General features: G+C 35.8%; 1 protein-coding gene across 1 annotated transcript in view; it reads left to right on the top strand.

Annotated features, from left to right (window-relative positions):
• The first annotated feature begins 10,042 nt into the window (after positions 1 to 10,042).
• The window catches only part of LOC132121604 (glutamate receptor ionotropic, NMDA 2C-like), a 44,273-nt gene continuing 41,399 nt past the window's right edge, over positions 10,043 to 12,916 (top strand). The window contains exon 1 of the mRNA XM_059531183.1: positions 10,043 to 10,606. The gene's annotated coding sequence lies outside the window, so the exon portion shown is untranslated. The remainder of the gene's footprint in view (positions 10,607 to 12,916) is intronic.

The following is a 12,916-nucleotide window of genomic DNA, read 5'->3' as shown; positions in this document are numbered from 1 at the left end:
AGAGTCAAGGTTGAGACACGCAGCTCTTTGTATTGTGTATATAATTTGTTTTGTTTGATACTATATTATTAAATTCTTAATTCTTGTGATACACTTGACCTGTGACCAATATTGTTATTAAACAATACGTTTATATGGGAAACGCACCAAAGACGTGGAAGATTTACATGTGGCTTCATTTGTCGCATTGAAAACAACACTAATATTTCAGATTAATTTACATTGCAAGCAAACAGAAATTTCTAACACGCTATCATATCAGGTTTTAAATAAAGATCAGTGAAAAATCAAGAGGTTGTGTTGTCTTTTATTATCTTCTGTTCTTGTTCACTAGAGGGCAGTGTTTTATTGTAGGTGGTCTTGAAATTTCGTCCTTAGTATTCTACTGTAACTGTGTAGTTTTGGAGGGTTTGGTGAAAAGAAATTTAATTATTATTCCAAAATAAAGGAAGCATTAAATTACTGACGCTAGAGTTTAAATAAATAATGTCTTGTGACATAACTGTCGATTATCAGACAAAAAAACTGACCAGTCCTTCAGCAAACCAGACTTACAGAAAGTTTAAAAGTACTGAGAAGTATTTATTTGTTGTTTCTTTAAGTGTTTTTAATGCAAGTTCTTCCATATGTGTGCTATTTGAGTGATAGCTGTCTAATTGTTCATTTTAATGTGGGACTTCCGTAATCCTTCCGCGTTTAAGGCCATCCCATGGACAACAAAAGATAAATTGGATATAACTTTCCACAGGCAAGGTTAGTAAGACGTTTTATGACACTTTTCTCATGTTTATATGGCAATTTTAAGGCGATAATTTAGAAAGCGTGTGTATTTTAACGTTCCTTTACCCTAAAATATCACCAATCAAAGCATTTTGATAGTGGCGTATAAATAGGTGTACAGTAGGCTATAGTACAGTACAGTAACACTGGCCGGGGAAAATAAAATTTTACAAGCTGTACAGTTGTAAGGTGTTAGGAACTAATTTAGACTGATTGGTCTTTGATGATTGTGTCATTGCAATTAATAAATTACATTTAAATTGAATATATTATTTTTGTTTGATTTTGACAGCTCTTTGGAGTATTATTTTATTGGGACAATATATATATATATATATATATATATATATATATATATATATATATATATATATATATATAGCCTATTTTACCCAACATTTAATCTATAGTCTATAGTAACTGTTAAATCCAAAATATAAATGTATCTATCTATATTTTTGGATCAAAGGAATGCCAATTCTCCCTAAATTCTAAATTCCTTTAATTCTAAAAGTTCTGAAAAACACATAATAAAGGTTTGATCCAGATCAAAGCCAAGAAGTGATCCGATTTCATAATTCTTCCCCCACTTCTTTTGAACAAATTATGTTCTTCTTTTGAAGCCAAACTTTGAAGGCGCTTAGTATTTCTGCCAACATCAGATTTAAGACTAGAAAAATATGACATCCATTTAAAAAAAAAAATAATAATAATAATTATAATTCTCACAAACTCACAAAAAATAAATATTTAAATGTTCCATTTAGAAAGTTAAGTTATATTAATGTGAGTGTACATAATAAAAAGGAAAAGGAAAGGCCCATGTCAAATTACTATGTAGGAAAGAATATTTCAAATTTAGCCTGGGTTTCAGATTATGATTTAATTTCCAAAGAATGCAACTGAGCATTTACTTTCGAATCAGAAAAGAATCTGTATAATCAAATCTGTATCATTTATATTCTATGATGTGGAATAAAAAGCATAGAACATGTTAATTATTAAACAACCTGCAGAGGGCATACTTCACACATTTATGCGCTTAGAACAATATAAAATGTAAAACAAAATGCAACCTGCCATTGGCACCTCAGCAATATTCCGCTATTTCATAAAAAAATTTAGGTGGTCTGTCCATTTCCAGTTTTGCCTTCTGGTTTCCTACATTCAGTGTTGCCTATTTGAGATAAATGTTAAATTCGTATTGGCCAACTTCACATAGATGCAGACTAATATTCTTAAAATTTTCTTATCCTCTTGTCAAAATGTTGTCATACGATATGAGATTAAGTATCATGGGAGATGGATATGGAATCTATGGTGACACTATCTGACCTGCACATGTATTGGTCATATAACATAATACTGATAAGGACATGCCTTTCTTCAAGGCACAGGGTGAATGAATGACCCTGTCACTATAAGACAAATGGCTGACCCATACAGCTAATAGAAGGTCGAGAACAGGCATGTGTGCATGCATATGCTCTTATATAGTGACACATTGGATTAGTGGACCTGTTAGACAGGAGTTATGAGGGGCTTTTTTTCTGCATGAACAACCAGAAGTTCCCTCTGGACTGGTCAGTTGGCCTTCAATTCTGTCTTGCCTCTTAAATATAGGGTCAGCATAAATAGGGTCAGCTTTCAGAATGGTAAAAAAATGCATTAAATTGTATATGGTGAGATGTATGTTGTGGTATAAACATGTTGCAAGAACATTATAGAGACCCTTCTCACATAATATATTATATTAAGGATAATGCATTTAGGTGTCAGCCAGGCATGCATTACACAATTTTGGGCCCATTTGTTTTACTTGCAGACAATTTCTGGAGATCACCTAACAAAAACCTGAGATTTGAGGCAAATCTGTGCTCATTTATGTCTGAGAGAAGGGCCAATGAGAGAGCAATGAGAGAGCAAGAGACAAGGCAAGGGCAATTTCAGGGGCAGGAGTCTTACATCACTTCTCATGAATGTTTTAGGAAATTGTTCTCATATTAAAAACAAATTCATAATACTCAAAACAGTTGTGCAGTGTGAAAGGAACAGCGATCAAACAACTTTTAAAATTGTATAGTGTAGACCAGGCATAACTTGCGTTGTTTTTCTAATGATGTAAATTATACCTTGTAACCTATTAACTTAACATTACAAAATATTACGCTAATTTTATTTATATATAAATATATATTAATATACAGTCACGTGCACGCATAGACATCACAGGGGACTTGAGCACTGGGGAGTGTTTATATATATATATATATATATATATATATAAATGTATGTATGTGTGTTTCTGTTTGCGCACAGCTTTCCCTGTCAAACAAATAAACAATCTAAATATCAGGTCGGGTCGGGAAATGTTGAATTTACAGCTAATTATCCAAAAGACAAAAGGAAATTGTAGTTAATTTGTCTTGCTGCTAATGTCTATGACTCATGAGCAGTGTTGTGCATTTTAAAGGGCTAGTTCACCCAAAAATGAAAATTAGCCAATAAATTACTCACCCTCAAGGCATCCTAGGTTTACATGACTTTCTTCTTTCAGACGAATCCAGTCGGAGTTATATTAAATAGTGTCTTTCAAACTGTTTAATGGCAGTCAGCGGGTGTTGCAGTGCATCAGTCCAAAAGAAGTTAATAATAATCTTTAATAAAAAGTGTCTTACAGACCTGGGGGGTGAACAAAGGCCTCCTGTAGCAAATCGATGCATTTTTGTAAGAAAAATAACCATATTCAAAACATAATAATCACTTTAATGTAGCTTGTGCTCACTGTTGTACACAGAAGCAGCTTCAGGAGGATGACGTATGAGTTTGGCTTTTTACGAATGTCTGTGCACATCACTGTTAATATATGTATAAAACAAATGGCTAATTACTTTAAATTAATTTCTATTTAAACGTTTTATCTCTGAAAGTCACTCTTTAGATTTTATAAATAAATATTGAGAATGTTCAAATGAAGATTGCAATTGTTTAGAAAATCGATATTTTTAACTAGGCCATCACATCTTCTAGTATTAGTAAATAATATATTTTTTTTACTTTATTTTTGATGATTATTATTGAGATACACTATTTGCAAGTTAAGATATACTATTCATTTTAAGTAAGCACTGTGGTACTATAAGAAAAAATATTATAAATATAAAGTTTTATGCATACCATATTTTCCAGGGCAACAATAAAAATGCCAAGTTAACTTTATATTCAGTATTCCCTTGTGTCCATGTTTTTCTGCTTATCTCATAACTGCCATGAAAGCTGGAACAGGCTTTTATTTTATTAGCTGTGTTCTCACGTTTTTGTTTCATAGATAATATTTGCAATCCAATGAAATATTCATGATATCTCGTTCCTTTAAATGGTGCTCCAGCATAGCTAATGTCAAAAACATAATTTGCCTCCTTTGATAAATATTAGATCTAGTCTTGTGCTGATTATATCATGCAAATTTGCATAGCCCCCTCACCGCAGGCTACATTGTCCAAACGGTCGGATAAGGTGTGTTGCATCAAGCCACAGTGTTTGGATAGTATATCTCGCACTGGTCTCTGGCTGAGAGCGCGGTGAGCCAAAAATCAGACAGATAGTCCACAGGTGTGGCTGTGCATATGGAGTCAACACTCATCCCACCTTGCAGACAGCCATCTGGTCGGCACAGAAAGATCTGCTTCAAATTGAATGGTCATTAAGCTTATCCAGTTGTCTATCTCTCTATCCTTCCAATCCTTGTGAAAACCACTGTCCTTGTTAAAGTGAGAGTTTCAACTCTTTTACAGTTGGCTGTTAATAATTAATTTGCAATTAATTCAGCTGTGGTTTAATGGAGTTGTCAAACCATGTTAAGTGTCTATTTTTGGAAACTAGACCACCAGGTAGTGTGTGTGTACCTACAGAGTAAAGAACAGTCATGATTATGAAAAATGTATGAGGACAAAAGATACTTTCATGCTTTTTGTCCCCCTGTGTGTTATCCACTTGAGATCTTTGTTTCTTTTCTTTGCAGACCACTTAAAGTTGTCGATTTTCCTTTTATCTCCCATGTGAATACCACTCTTTCTTCTCCCGTTGTCATGTAAGAGCAGCAATACAGTGTGTGCAGATTCATTCAGACAGGACAACCCTGAAATATGTGCTATAGTCTCTATAAGCTAAAGGCTGAATATAAATTGAAATAACATACATTATGAATTTAAATGAAGGCACATGAGCTTGCTCTCTCTCTCAGACAGAAGAGCACTTGTGTTGTCGACATGTAGACCTTCTCTCTCAAACTTACGATGGCAAGGAAGTGGTTTGTAGAGATGTAAAAATTGTTTCCATGCAAATGTGGAGTGTCCTTCAAAAAATGCAGAGAATAAAACGAAGACGTGTCTGTAATAATTGTGCATTTATAAGTAAGTCATCCATTGTCATTTTTTCCTTTATGATTTTCTTTCTTGTCTAGGCCTATAGGAGGCAGCAAGATGATTCCACTGAGGGTCAGCTGGTTTCCAGGTGTGCTTTGATAGATTTTTAGGATTTCAGTCTTAGAAGGGTTTGACTCTTTATAAAGAGCATGAGTTGATGTGGCTTAAAAAAATAAAACTAAAATAAATAAATAAATAAATAAATATGCATAATGCATAATGTTAAGAACTTAAGCATTTTGATTTGTAATTACATAATGACTTGTAAGGATGAGGAATTCAAGTTAAATAACTTGCAGATGCTATAAATATTCCAAATGCCCTTTTCAGCAAACATGAAGTGAGATCACATGATCACAAGGGTGCTGACAGCTGAGTTTATTGCAGATTTTTGAGGTGGCTGAAATGTAAATGGGAGATTAAAGAAACCACTAAGTATGGTCTGACAGCACCTATGATTGATACCATTACTTTAAAAGGGATGAAATATAATGGCAGAATATGCTTTAGGGCTATGTTGTTTCTTGTGCCAAACACAAGAATGAAAATCCAGTTTTGGACATTCTAGAGTTTTGGAAGGTGCGTAAATGATTATAGAATTTGATTTATTTGCATGGAGTATCCCTTTAACTGAATTTGAGTGCATTCAAACTTTGTATACCATCATATAAAATACCTTTTCTGATTTGATACCTGGACAAATATAGTTTAGCATTTCTATTTATGTCCCATGTGTATCATTTTTGTCAAATCACACTTTTGAGTAATTGTAAATTTACATACTATAAATAACTTTTCTGTATTTCTGGTTGTCACTGAAATATTATGCTGTCATGTGGAACATTTGAGAGGAGCATTAGGAGATTTTCTCCAGATGTACTGTATCTAAATGTGTGTAATATTAAAACTTGTCTAGTCTGTTAATATTGTTTATAAGATGTTGCCATGTGTTGAAGTCTTGAAGAAAAGTCATGATCAGAATCGAGACTCTTTTGATTTCTTCCAGTTGCTTCTCAGGGGAGTTTTGCAACAAAGTTTACCCTGCCACATGTTTCCCTCTCATTTTCTGGCCTTTCTTAGTAAAGTCTATCTAAAAATAGCCAGTGGCACAGCAATAAAACCTGAAATGTCACATTTCATAGATGAAAGACAAAGGATTGTATTTATTTATATGCATGGCAATATTTGTTTATTTCCACAATGTTGCTATTTTCCACTTTCAGTCCATCTGATGCAGTGGAGATCTGGCAGTTTTCTGCCTTTGGCATGTTAGCTGCTGATGCTAAGACACCTGATGGACAAGCAGCCTCCACCTGATCCCTAAGGGGACACTTGACCACATTACATTTCCACCCCAGGATCTGGCACGACTACCAGCTGAATTTAGGAAAACTAATGCATCTGCATTTCCGTTTACACCTCAAAGAACAACCAACAAGTGAATGAACAAGAGATTATGTGTTGTTAGACACATGATCCATACTTTACAAAGCAACTTAATAGCCCATTTTACTACAATTACAGTTCAGGCAATTATTCTACAAGTGTAGGCACTATGATAAAGGACTTTACTTTATTTAACTTATATAGCGGACTGAATTGCTGAAGACCCTTATTATAAGAAGAAGTACAGCACAACACTAACTCAGCTGAGTTTATTTTCTCAGATGCTGTAAGGGTTGGAAAATCAACAGTACTGACATTTAAGCAAAACTTGAGAACAGATTCATTTTATAAAAGTCAGTCTGACATTCCAGGTATATCTCAGTACTACAGACTACAGACAGTCCATAGATTTCTTTACGGTAGATGGCGTCAAGCACTACATTCCAGATGAGCCCACTGCAGTTAAATAAAATTGATGAATTTGAGATATTCAGCCTTGTCTTAAAATGTAAATAAAGTTAGATCGATCTTACATCTCAAATTATTGTATATTGTATTGTATTGTAAAACTTGAACTCGCTGGAGCTGAATAATGACACCATTGTCTAGCTACAGCTGCTTTATAGCAGAATGTGGATTTTGCTCTTTTTTGAAGTTTTCATCATTGATTATGCTACTTTCCTGTTTATTTCTGTGAAGCTGCTTCAAAGCACACTTAAAAGAAAGTTTGAAGATTTTTTTAAATGTTAAAGACACCCTTTTTTTCTAGTATTTTTATTATAGTGGAATTGTGATCTAATGTCTTTTAAATTGTATGCCTTACATTGGTCATGACAAACTAGGACAAACATATATTCTTTTTTGCTTTCGTTTTGTTGGAATGGACAATCAGGAGCTTGGTTGAGGAAAGGCGTGTAAAAATATTCTTTTTTGTTTTCGTTTTGTTGGAATGGACAATCAGGAGCTTGGTTGAGGAAAGGCGTGTAAAAAAAAGTCTCAGCCTCACAAAATTAATTGCAGCTTTGAATCTCACAATGTGACTTTATATCTTGCATTGGGACTTTATATCTTGCAAATGCAATTTTATTTCACTTAAATTCTAATTTTATATCTCAGACTGTGACTTTTCTGTAAATTTTACCATGTAGCTTTGTCACAATTTTATTTATATAAATACAACTTATATACAACTTTATTTCTTAAACTTTTTCTAATTATTACTTTTGTTTTTGCTCCTAGGCAGGAATGGGCTTCTATAAGTACCGCTGTCATACACTGTCAGAAAACATTATGCATCAGGTACTATTTAAAACTAAAATGTTCTCTCTTTATTTCTCAAGAATGTTTAAACCCATGTGCTTCCCTTAAAGACAGGTGATCATGTATTGTAAGTGGCTTCCAGTGTGTCAAAATGCACAAAAAGTTTGTGCAGTTCGGCTGGAACATGTTTGAAGAGTCATACTGGTTTTTCCTTCTGTCAGTATGCCTCATCACCTGGCCTAAAATAGCACTATGGTATTTTTAGTTTCTGAAAAGCTGCCATGTGCACAAAGTGATTTAGACAATTTAGAGAGTTCCTTTTGAGCAGACAGAAAATGAGAGGAAGCAGCAGATCTTTACAGCTGAGACAAAAAAAAATGATTGATTTTTTTTTTTTTTTAATATTGTAGTATATATTTAGTTTTGCACATTCTGTACAGGTGCAAAAGACATCATGTTTAAAATATGTCTGCAATCAAAGAACAAGAAGCTGTGTGTAGTTTATAGCATTGATTTAACATGTATATTATTAGTAGTCTACTTCAGCTGAAACACCAGGGTTCTGCTATTTATTTCTCTCATGAATGGGAAATCCAGTATGTTTTTAGCCTGGATTATGGGTTACAGTAGGGGTAAGACATGTGGAATTGTCTCCTTACAAGTGGAAAGTGTAATTTGCACTGTCAGGTGAACAAAACTCAACTAGATTCTTTTTTTACTAATGAAATTAAACCAAATCAAATCACAAAAAATTGAATCTTTTTAATATACTTAACTAACTCTTAAGAAAAAAAAGGGGGAAACAGATATTATTTAACTCTCACTTTCATCTCTGTTCTAGTCTTTTCTCTTCAGGGTGTAACACTTATGTTATATTTTTAATCTTTAAGGCTTTTGTAAATCACTTTGGATAACAGCGTAATAATAGGAAATAAATGTAAATATGCACATACTTACATTTTCAACAGCCATCAATTTAATGCATCCTTGCTGAAGAAAAGCATTAACTTAACAGCAACAACAAAAAATGTTTCTGACTCCAACCTTGAAATACAGTGTGTGTTTATATATATACAAAATTACTATAAAACCCACATTGTCCCCAATGAAAAAAAAAAGCTTATAAACAAATAAATAATCTAGAAAGGTCTGTGTAAAGGTAGGTTTAGGATTAGGGGATAGAAAATGTCATTTGCTTAGTATTAAATCAAATGAAATGAAAAACAAACATCGTATAGAGGACGTGGATGGATTTGGTAATAGACGTCTGACAAAAAAGGACAAATCTGTATTCGTAATAACATCATACCTGAAGGACAAGCAAGGCTGAAGTGTCTAGAAGGACAAGCAAACTTGTCTGTCGGACCTGCTCATCTCAGAATGACTGGAATGCAGGAAAGCTTGTAAAGAAAGAGCATTTAAATTGCAGCAGGACAATAATGACAAAGACGGTGGGAAAGACAGACAGAAGCAGGAGTAATAGAAGTAGAGAGAACAAACAGGACAGGACAGTGAAGTGAAAATCTGACATGGTGAGAAAGGACTCTGGATGGAGAGAGAGAGGGAGAATAAAAACATGAGAGAACGAGGGGGGGAGGCAGGATAAATCTGTACAGCATTAGGTATCAGAAGCTTGTTCTGTGGTCTGGAGAGCAGAAGGCAGATGACATCAAACAGATGAGACACTCAGCACATCTGCTCTACAAACTGGACAAACATCATTTGTGAATTTGCATTTATGTATGTACTTATTCAGGATTGCTTTCATGCTCTTCTCAGCCAACACTCCAAACTTTCTGCAACCCGGACTAAATCCAAAACCAACACCTGTGGATATAAAAGAATCTGAAGATAAGCAACACATTTCAACTAACTGAGAAGCATCTTCATGGACTTCCTGCTCAAAATCAGCAGACTACAACTCCAGAGACGGAAAAGGTCAGATACACAGCTCCAGTCATTTGAATCTATTTTAATCAGCAGTGCTCAGTTCCCAGCATCCGTCTCATTTCATCATGATTATTCCCCAAGGTTGGGGAACTAGGTTGGTCGTGATGGAGCGGGTGGAGGCTATGGATGGATGGTTTGATTGAAGATGAAGGGTTAGTCAATTGCCAAAAACTCAATTTTTTTTGACTGATACACACTTTCAATACTTTATCAGCTTCTGTTCCACATGCTACAGGCACATCATAACTTTAGGCATAGGTAAGACCCACTTGAGATTTATTCAAGATTTATAGCGTAAGACACCAACTCATGCATTCGCACGCCAATCCATGATCGCAGGGCGTCACCACCACTCAGCTCCCCACCTGCTCTCGCACCTTTCCTCAGTCAAGAGATTACATTTGCAACTCTCCAGCTGTCTCTCGTCGGCGTCACAAGCCGACAAAGCTGCTAACAGCTGTTTCTCCTGTTTTTGGGATACTTGTCTCTCTATTTCTCACTAATTCCTTTTATCTTTTTCCTTACCATGTCACTGACACTGTATTCAGTTTGACCCTCTTTGCCAGGAAAAGTGAGAGAGAGCGAGAGGGAGAGAAATGCCATCACCACAGCAGGGTCTTCAGCTGCCACAGAAGTAGACTCACACAAGTGTTGAGAGCACGAGAGAGAGACAGTGCAAAAGATAGAAAAGGCCAAAAGGAGGTGAGAGGAAGCAAATGCGAGAAGAGGAAACAAGAGGAGGCGGAGACGCACAGCTGAAGAATGTACAGCTTGGGGTCGGGCTCGGATGCATCTAGCCGGCACAGGTAAGGAAACTATTTTTCATTCAATCTGCTGTTGACAGCAAACATACAGCTTCGCTCGACCTTTGTGCATGTGGCCATGGAGAGTGGCTTTCCGTCTCTGGGTCTTGCATGTGTGGTGGGGGAAAATGCCTGCGGGGCTAAAGCTGCTGTAGTTAACAGGTGGAGCGCCGCTTTCTCTCGTGGCTGCTTGCTCACGGAGTGCATAAACAGTCCTTGAAAGCGTAACCAGCAGAATGAATGGGATTCTGGAGACCTGAATGCTTTCTGATACACATACCAGCACTGGGATTTTCTTGGCAATGGGAATGTCAGATGTACGTATATCAGCTCACAGTCTGTGTGAGTGACGCTGGACTAATCTACACACATTTGCAACAGGAGAAAGACAAATTGGGTTAAAAAACACCTGTTTTTAATCCTAACGTCTTTTAATTTGTAGTAAAAAGCTAGCAAAGATGGTTGGAAGGCTTTTTAAACTCTGTAATCATGCTTGACTATTACAGACATATATACAATTGGAGACAGGAGATTGCCAAGGGCAAAGAAGGGAAATTTATTTTTTTATGCTCTTGATGTTTTCTTTATGATTTATTTTCATCACAAATGGAATGTGACACAGGTGAATGTGTCCTGTTTGAGTTTGACAGACAAAATTAGGTTTACCTGTGACGTATGTGCAGTATGTGCGTATTTATTTATTCATACATTTCAGTTTGTCATAAATAGATTAGAAGTGATAGAAAGTGAGAGATAGTGTCAAAGTATGTCCATTCATAAACATCTTGAGTAATGAATCACTCTAGTGTCATCTCCGATAATCCTGTTATAGGTATGCTGTTGTTGATGTGTGGTTTTGTCTCAAGAAAATGAGAGCCTACTTAAAGGGTCTAACATGTTATTTGGATTTATTTATTACAGACACTCCGGCCCTTCTTAGCATTCAAAAGACAGAGCCATTGATTGTTGCTGAAATGCTCATCTGTTAATGTCCAATCGCAACTGTTTGGAGTGTGACTAATACATCACTATTAACATCCGATTCTGTATGCGCCGCCACACAGGATACAAATGCTGGCAATGGTGAAACTACCATCTGTATTTCAATGTCATAATCTGTTTTTGTTTTATAGCAGACTCACTGAAACCTGTATGATTATGGCTGAACTGGCGAGATCACAGAGGTTTTGAAAAGCCAGCTGATATGCAATGCATGCAGATTTGGGGAACACTAATGTGTGCTTTGACCATGACATTCTGAGCTCTTTCACCTTGGAGCACTATTAAAAAAAAGTATACAGCACACTGTGGGTTTGTGTGGAATACTAGATAAGGATGTGATCTGTTTTGAGTTGCTCTATGGCCACACTGACCATGAGTCATCACTGTAAACGAGTAATATATGGAGGTTCAGTATACCTGTTTAGCTTAGAATTAGCTTTGTGTGTGACAACTGCTTCTTAAATACTTTCAAAATACTTTGAAAGTAATGTCAAGAGTGCTTTGTGTGTGTGTGTGTGTGTGTGTGTGTGTGTGTGTGTGTGTGTGTGTGTGTGTGTGTGTGTGTGTGTGTGTGTGTCTAGGGTCCATTGAGTTTGTTTGATTAGCCATTGCTCAGTGGTTAAAGAAGCTGGTAACATCTGGAGGTTTGGGATTCTATCGTAATCTTTGCGTCCGGATCTTAAATGGGAAACTTACCATGGTCCTGCTCTTCTCCTGTATGATTGATGGCTCGTGTCCCACATTACAGAAAGCAGACAGATCGCTCATCGAAAGCCACTAGGAATTAGCTTTGTTAACATCATTCATGTGAGAATGTGTTTGCGATTGTTGCTATAAATAACAGTGATATAGTGTAACTCCAAATGTAATTCAGCTTTAAACTTGGTAACACTCTCGCTTGTGGCGGGATTTTAACTCAGAGACACATACGTCGACAGAGGGTGCAAGATGTTAATTCAGTGCTAATATAACACACCATCTGGATGCTGTGTATGACAATCTGTGTATGTTTTACAGCTCTTTGTTTGTCATTTTTGATGGTCGCAGATGTCAGTCTAACCACAAATGCAACCAATTCAGCAAATGTCTAGTTTGTTGGAGCGAAGCCCAATCTACAAGCATTTCAAGCTGTGCAGAATGGGACGTAACCCTATATACACTGCTTTACCAGATGAGACCAGATTTTTTTTTTCTTTCAGTTATTTTAATATTTTCAGGTGATTATTTTGTGGTGAGGAAAAATTACTGTAACTATTATTATTTCTGTCCAAAAAAATTTTTTTGATGCATTAGAAATGGTTTTCTCTTTCA

This window comes from Carassius carassius, chromosome 39, assembly GCF_963082965.1.
Source record: "Carassius carassius chromosome 39, fCarCar2.1, whole genome shotgun sequence".
Taxonomy (NCBI): domain Eukaryota; kingdom Metazoa; phylum Chordata; class Actinopteri; order Cypriniformes; family Cyprinidae; genus Carassius; species Carassius carassius.
Note: the sequence above shows the minus strand (reverse complement) of the source record. Positions and strands in the feature narration are given on the sequence as shown.